This window comes from Cervus elaphus, chromosome 5 (assembly GCF_910594005.1).
Source record: "Cervus elaphus chromosome 5, mCerEla1.1, whole genome shotgun sequence".
Taxonomy (NCBI): Eukaryota; Metazoa; Chordata; class Mammalia; order Artiodactyla; family Cervidae; genus Cervus; species Cervus elaphus.
This window is the reverse complement of record NC_057819.1, coordinates 8,159,896-8,175,831: the sequence shown is the minus strand read 5'-3', so window position 1 is coordinate 8,175,831 and position 15,936 is coordinate 8,159,896. Positions and strand designations below refer to the sequence as shown.

At 44.7% G+C, this 15,936-nt stretch overlaps 1 protein-coding gene across 2 annotated transcripts in view; it reads right to left on the bottom strand.

Annotated features, from left to right (window-relative positions):
* The window catches only part of WSCD2 (WSC domain containing 2), a 128,094-nt gene extending 112,478 nt beyond the window's left edge, over positions 1 to 15,616 (bottom strand). Inside the window, exon 1 of one of the 2 annotated variants that reach the window (XM_043901526.1) lies at positions 15,598 to 15,616. The gene's annotated coding sequence lies outside the window, so the exon portion shown is untranslated. Of the gene's footprint in view, positions 1 to 3,580; positions 3,727 to 15,597 lie in introns of those variants that run through there. The other variant, XM_043901521.1, reaches the window with a different exon arrangement.
* Positions 15,617 to 15,936: the final 320 nt, after the last annotated feature.

The following is a 15,936-nucleotide window of genomic DNA, read 5'->3' as shown; positions in this document are numbered from 1 at the left end:
GAGATGATTGTGGGAAGTGCCAAGATCCCTGGCATTGCGTAAGCACTGGTAAATGGCAGCGGATTTGTTGTTGCTGCTGCTGGTTTTGTTCAGGAGGCTTGCCACGGTGCCTCATTAATGGTAACCCCCCAATAAAGGGCACTCTGGGGTTTTGGGGGGTGGGGGAGGGTGTTTAGTTTGTTGTTTTACAAACTACGCAGGCAGCAAGTTTAAGCTGTGCGACCTTTGATCGCTCACCCTCTCTGAGCCTGTTTCAGAATTTCCCTTCAGAGCTCTGTGACCTTGGACAAGTTTCCACCCTGAACCTATGTATCCTCCTCTGTAAAGTGAGATGGTAGGTAATGCCCACCTTCAAAGGATCTCCAGTGAAACTCTGGGAAAGGAGCCCTCCTAATGGAAGGGTCACCACTGAGTGAGTGCCTCCTAAGTGCCAGAAACATGGCCATGTAGTTTCAAACATATCTTATCAAGTCCTTGAAAACAAGCCTTGAAGGCTGCTAGTTTCATTTTCATTTTTCAGATGAGAGAACTGGGGCCAACAGAGGTTAAGAGACTCAGCTAGCTTAGCACAGCTAGAAAGGAGCAGAGCTGGGGTTGGTACCCTGGAATTTCTGACTCCAAAACCATTGTCTGTTTAAGCTTGGAACTCAAGGAGAGGCTTTAAAGTGGCCCTTTGCAGACTCTTCTTCATTTAAACTAACAAGAAGAATTCGTATCTGCTTTTCTTCTTTATCAGAGCAATTATTTTCCCAACTATAAAATTAATTCTCATCTAATGTACGTAATTCAGAAAATACTAATTAAGAAGAAGAAAAGCAAATCAACACCATTCTTATCACCCAGAGATGATGATTTTTAACATCTTGATGTAGTTCCTTCCAGTCTTTTTTCTATACCTACATGTAAAAGCATGTAGAATCATCCATTCTGTATCAGGAGATGGGGGAGGGCTTGGCAAATGCAACTCATAAATCCTTTGCTAAGGCTGAGCCCCTAGTTTCACAAGAGAAAAAGACATGTAAATGCTCGATCAATGGCAGCTGCTGCTTTTTATTAGAAAGAAGTGATCTGAATAATACTAACACCGATTGCTGAGAATTGCTGAGTCCTTACTAAGCAACAGGCACCATTTCTGTTAATTCGTTACAAACACCTTAAGGGATACACCTTGGAGTTGGTTCATTTAAAGATGAAAGACTGGAAAGATGGTTCATTTAACAATGAAGACTCAGAAAACTGAGGCCCAGAAAGGTGAGGTCAATTGTTCAAAGGCACACAGCAAATTCATGGCAGAGCTGGAATTAGAACCCCAGCTCATCTGCCCATCCCACCCCAGTCTCCAGCATGATTACAAATGACAGACCCTCCATGCCTTTCCCAGGCCACCCTCTTCCCAACACAACTCACAGCCCTCTTGCTCTATCCCGGGGACAACTGTCCTCCAGGGAGCAATCCGGGGACTGACACCTAGTCAAGGAGCCCACTGCGGGGTCTGAGAAGTGCGCGACTGACTTCTAGCCATTTCCAGTCCACCTCCACCAAAGCCCACTTCTCCCTGCCCCTCGTCATGCCCCTCAGGAAGGAGCACTGGGCTTTTCACAAAGTGGAGGGAGCCACAGGCAAAGCTCAAGGGCTAGGCAAGTGTCCTTGGGTTGGTCACTCGTCCCTTGGAGTCACCACCTCATCATCCATGAAAGGACTAATAATGTCTTCCCTGCCTGCTTCTTAGGGTTTGGGGAAAATAACAGATTGGAAAGCACTTTCAAGAGTGGCAAAATTGTAATATATAACGGTGATGTTGCAACCATCACTGCCATCATCATACAAGCGTATAAGAACAGAGTCCCCTGGCCTTGTGCAGTGTTGAAAAGTGGGAGCCCTGGAGACAAGTTTGTTTTTCCCCATATGGATGACCCCTCACAATGTATTGAAAGAACTGTCTTTCCCCCACTGCCCTGTGGGTCCAGAGTCACAAAACATATGTTCCCCACATGCGTGTCGGCTGGTTCAGGGCTTTTCATTTGGTTCCATTGGTCAATTTGGTTGTGTTTATGTCAGTATCGCATAGTCTCAGTTACTATAGCTTTATAATAATCTTAATATCAATAAAACACATTCTTTTATCATTCTCTCTGCAATATTATCTTGGATATTCTTGGCCTTTTGAATTTACCTATCAATTTTAGAATTTGTTTATCAGGTCTCTCATATGACAATGACAAATACTTGCTGGGTTTGAACTGAGATGACATAGAGTCTACAGATCAATTTGAAGAGATTTGCTATCATTACAGTATTGAGTTTTCCAATCCCTCTACCTCACACCATATGCAGAAATAAATGCCAGTTGAGCTGTAGATCTAAATGTGAAAGGCAAAATAACAAAGCTTCCAGAAGCCTATAGCAACCTTTATAACCTTGGGGGTAGGAGAAGACTTCTTGTTTAAGAAGTCTTATTTAAGAAGCACTATTCAAAAAGGAAAATACTGATACATTTCATATATTAAAATCATAAGAGCTCCACTAATAAACACCATTTAGGTGCGTGAGTCAAGGTATAGAATGGGAGCAGATATTTCCAACACCCAGAACTATGGGCTCCTATCCAGAACTTATTAAAAATCTTCCCACAAATCAATAAGTAAGAGACAGACAGCCAAATCAAATGCTTAAGAAACTGGGACAGAGGCTTCACAAAAGAAAATGTTCAGAGAGCCAATAAACTCATTAAAAGGTGCTCAACCTAATTAGAAATCAGGGGCATGCCTATTAAAACTGCAAGGAGATACCATTACACCAAAATTACAAAAATTGACAATCCCAAGTGCTGGTGAGAATGTGGAGCAACTGGAAATTGAATGTGCTGCTGTTAGGAGGGTAAATTGGTATAAACATTTTGAAAAACTGCGTGGTATATCTACGCAATCTGAATATACATCCCTTTCTGGCTAGCATTTCCTTTTTTAGGTACATATGCAACAGAAATGAATGCTTGTGTCCACCAAGAGGCGTGCATGAGAATGTTCATAGCAGACATTCTTGTTGCTTATAAAGCACATTTTAACCACACAGATGAACATACCTGCAAAACACAAACAGACTCACAGACATAGAGAACAGACTTGTAGTTGCCAAGGCAGGTGGGGGGAGGGGAGGGTTGAGAGTTTGGGCTTAGCAGATGCAAACTATTATAAATAGAATGGATGAACAACAAGGTCCTATTGGACAGCACGGAGAACTATGTTCAATACCCTGTGATAAATTATAATGGAAAAAATATGAAAAAAAAAATATATATGTATAACTGAAACATTTTGCTGTACATCAGAAAATAACAGCATTGTAAATGGACTGTACTTCAATACAAAAAAAAATCACATTTTAAACTAATCTCAAACAACGTAAAAGTTCACCAACAATAGGATGGGTTCACTATGTATAATCGGCTGGTGAAACACTATACAGCAATGAAAAGGACCAGATTCCAGATATACACCACCACAGGGTAAATCCAACAAGCACAGTGTTGAACGATAGAAATGAAACACCAGGAAGTACTTCCTGTAAAGATTTCACTTACATCACGTTCGGAGGCAGGCAAACTCAGCTGGAGGTTGGAGGCCAGAGTGACGGAATCTCTGAGGAGGAGGATGAGCATTTCAACTGGGAGGGAGCACATGGGACTTCTGGAGTGCTGGACATCTTTTCTTCTTGGACCTGGTTGGTATCTACACAGGTGTTTGCAACATGTCATTGAACCTTATGTTTATATAGTGAGCTCTTTTCCACATGTGTATTAACTCAACTTTTGAAAAGGCTGTTTCTTAAGTGATTATGCTTAGGCAAGACAGTAACAATTTCAAATCTGAGCTCTGGTACTTTCTGGCTGTGGACTGTGGTCAAGTTATTGCATCTCACTGAGACTCAGTTTCCTCATCCAGAATATGGATACAGTAACTGTACCCGTTGGATGGGGTGGTGTGAGGATGACAGGGTTTCAAGTGAAATAGGAGAGGCAAAGTACTGCTTTGGCATTGGCTGATGGTCATAATCACTTATATTCTGCTGTATTATATGTAAAAGTATAATATATATGAAGTATTATATATAAAGTAAAGGAGTATCTGAGAAATAATGGACAGAACTGTTTGAATCTCAACGATGGTTGCCAGGTATTAATAAAAGACAGGATGTCCAGTTAAATTTTTAGGATAAGTCTGTAATTTTACATGAGACAAACTTAAACTAAATCTTTTAAAATTGTTCATCTGGAATTAAGATTCAACTGGGTGTCCTGTATTTTTCTTTTCCAAATCTTGCCTTCCTAACCTTATAGTCATCAGCCGTGTGCCCTGCAAGTCATAAGTTGCTTGACCACTCTGGCCTCAGTTGCCTAATCTATAAAATGGGAATAAAGGCCTTTTCCAGTACGGACAAGAGGATGAAGCTGATTAAATCAGATTTTCTCCCGGGGTGCATCAAACACTCTGTATTTGTTCCTTTCCCTTCCCATCATCCCCATCCCTCTCCTGTTCTTTTCTTCCCTTGCCTAAGTCTTAGGGTTGCCAGAGCGCCCCACAAACATAGTGTAGCCTCCCTGCTGGTGGAATCTTCAAAACTAAGAGACTGTGATTAGCTATAAAAAGTAAGCAGTGAAGTTGTAGAGTTTCTGTCTAACATACACACATGGTCAGTTTTGGCAGGAAGGGCTTGTCTGCTGCCTGTAGGCTCAACCATTGGGCAAAGTCTACTTTGAGGACTTGCCCTGCTCTCTGCTTATCCCTGCCATCCTTTGTGCTCCAGGTTTCTGAGAAAAGTCTCATCCTCTCTCCACGCCATCTATTTCAGCTCAGAGTGTTTCTGGCCAAAGTCTGTTACAGGACTCACAGAGGAGCGGCAAGAAACAAAGCGACCTTTGAAATAAACTCTATTAAAGATCAAAACGGTGATGTAAGAGAGTTTCCAAGCATCAGATCAGGTAACACCTCTGAGATAGTTTCATAAAAACGAGCCACTAACCCATACATCACTGTCATTTGAACCCCAGCATCTAAAAATAGTATTTGCTCTAATTTCCTGAGTAGCTGATGCAAATAGAGAGAATGTGAGAATGGTGAGTGGGCTGAGTCAGGTGATAAGTAACTCCCCCACTTGATGGCATTTTTCTAAAGCAGAAAGGAGGAGAGCTTGCCTCCAGAAATGCTAGGCAAATCCTGGCAGAGGTCAGAGGGTTAGAATGAAGGATGAGGGGGTTAGCCTGACCTGGGGTGGAGGCCCGACTCTGCCACCTCCCAACTGGGTGGCCTTAGGTAAGTTAATTAACATCTCTGGGCTTCCTCTTTTAAACAACAGAGACTGAGGATTTTGTGCGGATTAAATGATGGGCGTATATAGACTCTTTCCCACAGTACATGCATTACGCACATGCGCCATGACCCATTATTACAATGATTCCATATGGAGAGGACAAATCGAAGGCGACGTGAGGGTGCCATTCATTTAGGGCTCTGAACAGAATTCCAATCCCAGAATTTAAGCACGTGTGGGTTTCCCAGAGTCAGATTTTTTTTTTCTCTCGGACATTAAGCAACTGACTCACACATCACTGTTAATGTGCAGAAAAAAGACTAAGGTTGAGAAGAGGGAACTGCAAAGGCCGCTGTGACTTTGTCCTGGTGCAGACACGCAATAGAGGAGGTCTTCTAACTGCAGGGATTTGGGGCATGATGCCCGGGGTGGACTGGCCACTCCCTCTAGCATTTCTTTCTTTTTTAAAAAAATTTTTACTTATTTTTTAAGTTTATTTTGAATTGGAGGATAATTGCTTTACAACATCATGTTGGCTTCTGCCATATAACAACGTGAATCAGCCACAAGTACGCATATGTCTTCTCCCTCCTGAAACTCTCCCCTATCCCCGACCCCATCCCAACCCTGTAGGTGCTATGCAGCAGATTCCCACCGCCTATCCATTTTACACCTGGTGGTGTGCATATGTGGGGCTTCCCTGGGGGCTCAGATGGGGACGAATCTGCCTGCAACGCAGGAGACCTGGGTTCAGGCCCTGGGTTGGGAAGATCCCCTGGAGAAGGGAATGGCTATCCACTCCAGTATTCTTGCCTGGAGAACTCCATGGACAGAGCCAGGGAGGTTACAGTCCGTGGGGTGGCAAAGAGTCAGACATGATTGAACAGCACACACACGCACGCACACGCATACACGCACACGCACACACACACGTGTATATATGTCAGGCAGGGCTGCTCTCTCAATTTGTCCCTCCCTCTCCTTCCCCTGCTGTGTCCAAAATCTGCTCTCTATGTCTGTGTCTCTATTCCTGCCCTGAAAGCAGGTTCATCAGTATCATTTTTCTAGACTCCATATACACCCGTTAATATACAATATTTGTTTTTCTCTTTCTCACTTACTTCACTCTGTATAACAGGCTCTTGGTTCATCCAACTCAATAGAGATGACTCAAATGTGTTCCTTTTTATGGCTGAGTAATATTCCCATGCATATTGGTACCACAGCTGCTTTTTTCATTCATCTGGCTATGGACATCTAGGTTGCTTCCATGCCCTAGCTATTACAAACAGTGCCGCTATAAACATTGAGCACTGTACATTTCTGCTTCCTCTGTGGAGTCTCTCTCCACTCCCTGGACCCTCCATTCAGAGCCCTACTGTGAGTCCCCAGCCTCTCCTCTCCCATCTGATAGCAGTTGGTACTTGCTCAACCATGAAAACTCCCAGAGATCAAGAGCTGTGTCATTTAACTACTTCTCTTTGCCTAGCACCCAACACGGTGCTTGGCACATGGTAGCTATCTTAGTCATCGGGGCCTTTACAGTAAAAATATAGACTGGGTAGCTTATCAACAACAGAAATTTGTCACAGTTCTGGAGGTTGGGAAGTCCAACATCAAGGCACTGGCAGATTCAGTGTCTAACGAGAGCTCACATCCTGGTTTATAGATGCTATCTTCTTGCTGTGTCCTCACATGATGGGAGGGGGCAAGGGGTTTTTTTTGGTGGGGGAGGGGGGATCTATTTGTTAAGGGCACTAATCTCATTCATGAGGGCTCAGTTCTCATAACCGAATCACCTTGCAAAGGGTCCTACCTCTTGATACTATTACACTGGAGATTAGCTTTCAACACATCAATTCTGGAGCGACAAAAACATTTTCAATCTATAGTATAGGTGCTCAGGAAAAAATAGATGACTGGATAAAACTGTCCAGTATTCCCACAAATATATACTGGTTACAAGAAAACCTGGTATGATTAAGAGAATCCGCCCATTAATATTTCATAATATTAATATTTCTATTAATTATTTAATATTTCATAATATTAATATTTCAGTAAAAGAGGGAAAGGGGCATAAATGTAGAGGAATGGATACTGGGGCACCTTTCAAAGTCAGAGCAGTGGAAAGAATCTGAATGCCCATTAACAGGAGAATGGATGGATCGATTCTGGTATATTCTTGAAGCGGGGGGACTGTGCAGCAGTAAAAATTAATGAACTAGAACTCTATGTATCATCACGGATAAACTTCAAAAATTAGTGCTGAGCAAAAAGAAAAAGCTAGTTGCAAAAGGACACAGACAGAATAATACTATTTAATAAAGTTAAAAAATCTATAAAACAATCCAGAATATTTTTATGAGTACATACATGTAGAGTAAAAGCACACTACATTTCTATGCTTTTACTCATGTGTAGTGAAAGCAGAGAAACCTCTGTGGGGTGATGAACATCAAATCCAGGAGTTTGGGATGTCCCCAGTGGTCCAGGGGTTAGGACTCCGAGCTTCCAATGCAGGGGGCATGTGTTCAATCCCTGGTTGGGAACTAAGATCCCAATGCCTTGTGGCATGGCCCCAAAATACAAACCTCAAATACAATGGATAAGAAATAAGGATTTACTGTATAGCACAGAGAACTGCATTAAATATCTTTTTTTAAAAATTCAAGAGACAAGCTACCACTGCTGAGGGAGTGGGGCAGGGGAGGTTCCAGAGTGTTTTAATTGTGCTTTTAATGTTCTATTAAAATTTCTCAGGCTATTTGGTTCATGTGAAGAAGTCACATCGTTCTCTGCATTTTTTGGTGTGTCTGATATATTTCCTTAAAGAAAAGAAAAAAAAGAAAAACTGAAGCAGCAGTTGAACGTGAAGGCCAGACTAGAACTGGCTTACTTCCTACCCTCTGTTCTGATATTTGGTGTGTGTCTTGAGTAAGGGATGTAGCCTCTCTGGACTTCAGTTTCCTCAACATTACAATGAGGATAATGCCTCTTGGGAGTATTACATGAGATAATGTATATAAACCACTGAAAGCTGGGTAAGCACTCAGCAAGTAACTGTTCATATCATCATTGTCAACAGCAGTCAATTTCAAATCATTTGAGAACTGGAAGAATCTAACAAGATCACCCACTCCTAGCCTGTCTTTGAAGATATGATGGTTGAGACTGGAGAGGTTGAGCCAGTCACCTGAAGTGGTGGGGTGCTTGGGAGGCAGATTTGAGGACCTGGGGAGCATCTGTATGAGGAAGGCCCCCTCTGGGGTAGGTATGCAGCCTCTGCTCCAAAGCTCTTCCTGCAAACCCTGTAGAAACCCTCACTTCCTTCCAAGGGACCGATGATGATGACACGGGGAAACCTGCTAAAACTAAGACATAGACCCCAGAGGCAGCAGGACCCCTCCTAATGTGGCTTCACCCCTTCCTCTCCCAACCCCTAAGCATATTGATATCATCATGAAAAAGATTGTGAAGAATGTCTACAAGCTCATGCTTTCTAATATCTGTTTTTTAAAACAGTAAAAAATAGGATACCTAACACAAGCTTGCATCACCCTCCACAAAAACACACTTAAAACTGCACCTAGATCAGCTGTTTGTAACAGCTCTAAACTGGAAACGAGTCAAATGTCCTTCAATGAAGAATGGACAAACATTGTTGTCTTCATTCAAAGGAATATGATCCAGCAATGAGAATGAACAAACTATAGTTGCTATGGCCACACGGATGAATGTTACAAACATAAAGTGAGCAAAAGAAGCCAGAACCCAGGGATGTCATCTGCTGCCATTTATACAAAGTTCAAAAGCCGCAAAACTAACCAGGCTGCTAGAAGTCAGAATAGTGGTTACACTTGGGAGGGAGAGGCTGTTGGTGGAAGTGGGCTGAGAGGTGCTCTGGGGGGTGATCAATCCTTCGGTTGAGCTGGGTGCTGGTGACATGGGTGTTTTCCTTGTGAAAGCCGTGAGCTGTACACTTAATACTTGTACACTTCTGGACATATATTACACTTCAACTAAAATGCTCCTTACTGTAAAAACTTGCCAGTTCCAGCCTTGCAACCTTTATTAGTTACTGAAGACTATGTTCCAACATGGATCAGGTCACACAATAAAGCGGATAAACGTCGGCCTCTAAATTAGCATCCTCTCTTAAGCCTTGACCTTGATCATGCCAGCTGAAACCAGCTTTCATTTCAGGCTCACTGAAAGGGGGATTGTCTACCTCAGACCTGGCCAGGTGGAGACGAGAGCCATTACTCAGGACACCCGATCCAGAGAGACAGGCAAACCACCCAAATTATCTGATTTGGCAGTGTCCTGGGCTCGAATGACCCAGATAATGGTCAGACTGCCAGGGTGACACCACACATCCCAGCCAAAACACCCACAAGGTAGACGCTTTCTCTGGGGCCATATTTGTGGGCAGAGTCCTATGCCACCCCGCCCCCACCGCCCAGGTCTAATTTCTGCAAGAGGAGCTATGGGGGCTCTTGAAGTCTGAGAGGCCACAGGAAGGTGGGGCAGTCTGGACCCTTGTGGGGCTCCAGGCAGGACCCCTTTGTGGTCCTATACTGAGGCTCTCCCACGGCCTCCCCAGAACACGGCTCTGGGCCACTCAGCATGGATGAGCTCATTTAATCTGACAGCCCTAGGAAGGCGGTAATATCGCTATTATTATTTCCATTTTGCAAGGGATGAAACTGAGGCATAGGGAGGTGAAATGAGTCACCCCGTAGCGAACCCCAGAAAGGAACAGAATCACTTTTTTTTCTTTTTTACTGATTCTCTGACCAGCCACGCCTTCTCCCACCATTCCTTCCCCCAAGGATGCTCTGCCCTGCTTCTTGTCTTCTAACTGCTCATGCAGCAGGCCTCAGGGAGAACCCACTTCGGCAGGATGGTCAGTGAGTTCAAGTCCTCTGCGGAGCAGGCATGGAGATGGAAATGGACATACATGGGATTTGTTGGAGGAAACGTCCATAGAGTTTAAAGAGAGAGGGAACGGGATTAAGCAGAAAGAGGCTTCAGACTATGATGCAAGTTTGACACCAGGAAAGGAGAGAGGGAAGGAGAGGGGTTGTCCAGGAAGAATCTCAGACACAGCATAACTGTGAGAAAGGCTGGGGCAGCCCAACAGGAGCCCAGAGCAAAGACTACCCACTGGTGGAGTCCAGATTGGGTAGGGATGTCTCAGGTCTTCAGAACAGCAGACCCTTGGGTCAGTCAGGACATTCTACAGAAGGCAAAACAAGCATCGGTATACTCAGTGTATTGGTTATAAGCCGGAGTACAGAGAATCTCTTGAGAGCATCCATTGTAACTATTTATTGGATGGCTGTCTTACCCACTGGGCTGTAAGCTCCACAAGAGCAGGAATTATCCTGTGCAGAGAGCAAGCCTGGCATGTCACAGATGCTCTGTTAATATCTGTGGACTGACAGGCCCTTCTGACTAGCTCCTCTGGGCTTGTTGATTGCCGCACATTTCCAGAGGATGGTCCTTGCAGCATTTTGTGATAAAGATGAGGGATAAGAGATTGGATCTGGGTTTAAGTTTTAGAGCCAGATCTTCTGACCTATATGACCTCAGGCAAGTCATCTTTCTTTTTCATTCTTTAAGCTTATATTTATTCAACTATAGAGTGGGGAAAATAATATCTACACACTAGATTATTTGTCTGTTTCAAAGATCAAATGAGAATGAATGGATAAAGTAGTTGTGACACATATATACAATGGAATATTACTCAGTCATAAAAAGGAATGTATTTGAATCAGTTCTCATGAGGTGGATGAACTTAGACCTGTTATACAGAGTGAAGTAAGTCAGAAAGAGAAAAACAAATATCATATATTAGCACATATATATGGAATCTAGAAAGATGGGACCAATGAACCTATTTGCAGGGCAAGAGACGAGATGATGCAGGGCAACAGATGAGATGCAGACATGGAGGACAGGCTTGTGGACACAGAGGGAGGAGAGGGGGGGACAAATTGATGGAGTAGCATTGAAACTTATGCGCCATCATATGTAGAATAGATAACCAGTAGGAATTTGCAGGGAGCTCAAACCTGGTGCTCTGTGACAACCTAGAGGGGTGGGATGGATGGGAGGTGGGAGGGAGATTCACGAGGAAGGAGACGTATGTATACCATGGCTGATTCATGTTGATGTGTGGCAGAAACCAACACAGTATTATAAAGCAATTATCCTCCAATTAAAAATAAATTTTAAAAAAGATTAAATGAGATACTGCTATCACAGTATTTTTCATCATTATCGTTACTCCAAGGAGATGTTTATAGACAGTTACTTTTAGTGTCTATGCTTATTCAAATAAATTAGAGGGCTTCAGCTTCCAAGACATGAATATTATCTCAAAGTAGATCATTATTTGACATGAATTTGAGCAAGCTCTGAAAGTTGGTGATGGACAGGGAAGCCTGGTGTGCTGCAGTCCACGGGGTCGCAAAGAGTCGGACACAACTGAGACACTGAACTGACTGATATCATTATTTCCACGGAAAATCATATTCATCATACACTGACACATCTTTTATAGAGAGGAACAGTGCCAAACAGAGACTGTCATCATTTGTGGTCTGTTCACTTCTCTGTATCTCAAGCCTGCCCTTGCAGGCAGGATCCATGTCTTGCTTGTCTGTGTATTGCCAACACTTGGCAAGGAGCTTATATATCAAAGAGACTCAGTAAATGCACATTCCTGATTCCAACGTGGAGGCACAGCCATGGGACCACCACGCCACCCGTATCAGCTGATTTAACCCTCATAACAGTCCCATCCCCACTGGCCGTGGACAGTATTGTTCCCATCTTCTAAACAGAGAAACTTAAGTTCCAGGGAGGCAAAGCTACTTTCCTAAACTTGCAGAACTTCCAGGTTTCAGGCCTGGGATGGCCGGGCTCCACGCGGGGGTTTTTCCACTGGGACACATGGCAGTCAGCCTGGCAATCAGGTCAATCCAAGATGCGGTCTAAAGGGCAGCACGATGCCCTCACTGTCCCCAGAGACTCCAGCCTGGCCTCTAGGGAAGTGTTCTTGGAAGCCAGCCTCCCCGGCATCTTCCAGTTTAGACACATGAGTCTCCTGGGAAGACAGCGAGCCATGGGCTTGTGGGTTGGTGGATTTTTTTACCTTGGGGTTCAGGAGAAGCCAGTGTGACCTGGTTACAGAGTTGCCCTAAGAAGCTTCCGTAATTTGAAGGTTGTTTTTCTCCTGATGTCTTCACTGTTTGAACTTTTCCCATGCAAACACACTCAGGAACAACCATCCATTAATAACAATGGCAACATGTGCAGGGCTCCTGCTATGTGCAGGTCTGAGGTCTAATGGTCTGGGGCCAGCACATTCATTTAAAAAAAATACTTTGTTCCTATTTGTTTATTTGGCTGTGCCAGGTCTTATTTGCAGCACGTGGGATCTTTTAATTGCAGCACGTAGGATCTAGTTCCCTGAACCAGGGATCGAACCCTGGCCCCCTGCACTGGAGTCTTAACCGCTAGACCACTACGGAAGTCCCCCATCACATCCGTTTCAACTCTGCAACTTCTCAACTACCATACAAGGTGGGTATCCCCATTCCCATTGTCCAAATGGGGAAACTGAGGCTCAGGAAAAAGGTAAGCTGCCCAACGTCACAGAGCTGGGAAGTGGCATGGCTGGATCCAGCCTGGTCAAGGCCTGAACATGAGACAGGGAGAACAGACGCCAGCAGGCAGAGTAGAGCCTGGAGCTCTGCCGCCCGCCTCTGAGGCAGTGGCTCCTTACAGACACACTGGGGTGGCCTCGTCCTTGGCGCCCTGCCTTGCAGCACCAGCTTGTCCGTCTTCCAAACCCAGCCATGGCAATATCTTATCCCACACGCGGCTCTAACTACACCACTCCCCTGCTTAAGCCCTCCAAAGAGCTCCCCGTTTCCCACAGCCGAGAGCCCAGACTCCTTCACCCAGCACTCAAGGCCTCCGGCAGAATGGCCTCAGGTCCACTTGCCCAGCCCTTCCCTCTGCTTCCGTCCACCCCCCACCGCAGACTCTTCATCCCTCCCCCTAAAACCCTGCTCATTCCCCGCTTCACCTTTGTAAGTGCTGCTTCTCCTCCCCGAAGATGGATCTCCTTCCTTCCTCTTCTCCATCCAACAAACTTCTGGGTATCTTTCAATTTCAAAAGGTGCCTTTCCTTGCGATGCCTTCATTTCTCACTTATGTAGCATGGTCAGGGAGAGCAGAGGGCCACCAGTTTGGCTAACAGAATCTTATTATTCTCATTATGCCTTTTGCCAGGATTGAAGGAGGCAATTCCATTGCCTCAGTCTAGCTCAAAGAAATACCTTTCAACAACCATTTACGGAAGGTACAAATCCCTCCTCCACCCCCTCTCCCCACCTTCACTGTTCTATTTCCCCTTAAGTACTCTTGCCCAGAGAATTCCATGAACAGAGGAGCCTGGTGGGTTATAGGCCATGCGGTCACGAAGAGTAGTTATTGGGGCTTCCCTCAGTGGCTCAGACAGTAAAGAATTTGCCTGCAACGCAGTAGACCTGGGTTCCATCTCTGGGTCAGGAAGATCCCCTGGAGAAGGAATAGTATTCTTTTTGCCTGGAGAATTCCATGGACAGAGAAGCCTGGCAGGCTATAGTCCATGGGGTCGCAAAGAGTCAGACACAACTAGGTGACTAACACTAACACTTTGCCCATAAGACCATTCCCCATCTTTGTAAGGACTGCTTCTCCTCACTCCAACCTTATGTGTCTAGGAGAAACCATTCCTGGATGTGTAGGGGCATCTTTGAGTCTAGCTGGGCCAGTCTTAGAATCCCGTTGCCCGGGCCACAGCAATTAGCCCAGTAATTTACATGTGACCCAAGCTCAGCCAATCAGAAAACTTTCTTGGGAGTTTCTAATTGATATTGATGGGAAATAACTCTATTTCATGTGGTCAGAGGCTCTAACTTTAGAGGTCCAAAGCTACCGGTGAAATTGGTTTGAGCCCAGTGAGGATGACTACCTTGAAGGAGTGCACTAGCATGCAGACAAAAGGCTAGAGAAAAATATGATGTTAAATCAGTTCCTGGCTCTAATCCTCCCCCAAATCAGTCATTATGTCATAAGAGCCAATAAAGTCTTCAGTAGGTTCAAGTTCAAGGTGAGTTTTTGTCACTGAACAACTATAATGTTGTAACAAACATGGTCTAAAAATGCCTTCTCCACTTATGTCATAATGTAGCCAATAAGTATATATATAAGGTGTGGACCTGGCATTTCCCCTAAGTGATGAGGACACAAAAGTGAAATAAAAATATGGTCCCTGCTGATATAGAGTTCACTGTACTAGTCACCTGTGACTATTTAAATTTAAAATAATTAAAATTAAGTAAAATTTAAAATTGATTTTTTGAGTCCGACTTGCCGTATTCCAAATACTCAGTAGCCACAGGTGGCTGTTGGCTACCATATTGGGCAGCACAGACAGAAAACATTGCCATTGGCCCAGAACATTCTATCACACAGTGCTGGTCCAGAGCCTTACTGGTAAAAGTGTTATTCCTAAAACCAACAGCATCAGCCTCACTGGGGGCTCCTTGGAAATGCAGAATCTCAAGTTCTATCCGAGACCTACTAAGTCATAATCTGCATTTCAATAAGACTTTGTTAAATTAACTTTTGTTCTGCATAGAACCCTGGGGGGTTGGATGTTGAGACACAGTTTAGGAAAAAAAAGAAAGGACCTCTAGGGAAATAGAGGCATTTGTTTCTCATAGGTCCTGGAGATCTTAGGCAGCCACTCAAGAGGCGATGAGGGGAGGTCTAGGCAGAGTGCAAGGGGCACATGACTTTATTAAGGACCACAGATAGAGTGCTTTGGGGTTCCCAGACTAAAGCCAGATTTGTCAATTCAAACCAGAAAGAGTGAGGTTTGGGTGAACCTCAGTGGTCCTGGGAGGCAGGGGAAAATATTCATCATGAGGGCCTTTGGAGGAGTCATGTCAGAAACTTACACTGACTCATGACCCTAGAGATTGTTGTCTAGGACACGCACTTGTTGAAGGGGCTAGCGTGAGTTCAGTGTCCCTGCAGCTCACTTGCCACGCAGAGTGGATGTTGAGGCAGTGATACTCCTAGTAGTTTACCTAAGCGTCAAAAATGTCCAAGTGCGCCTGATAGTTTGAGACCCTGTCCCGACAGATCCTCCTAATTCAGCCCTCCTCCGCCCAGCTCGGTCACAGCCCCCCTCCTGTGAACGGCAGAAAGGGTCCCAACTTCGAGAAGGACATGTAGGTTCTCCCGGCTGTCAGCTCACTGACCTCTTCCCAAGCCACGAAATGATCTCTATCCGTGTCTGTCTGCAGAGCGAAGGCTCGGAGGACTGGCGCCAACCTTCAGCTGAACAGACTCCACACCCACCCCCCCGCCCCCCACCCCAACAACGCCCTTGCTGCGTGGATAAATAGGGTGCGAGTTAATAACCACCATCGGGCTGGGTTGGACCTTGGCGGCAGTACCACCCCAGAGACGATTGTACAATGATTTAATTCTTCAGGGTAAAACCCCTGCCGAGAGCTGGAGTGATCCAGGGTGTAGGCTGTTATGTTTTTCCTT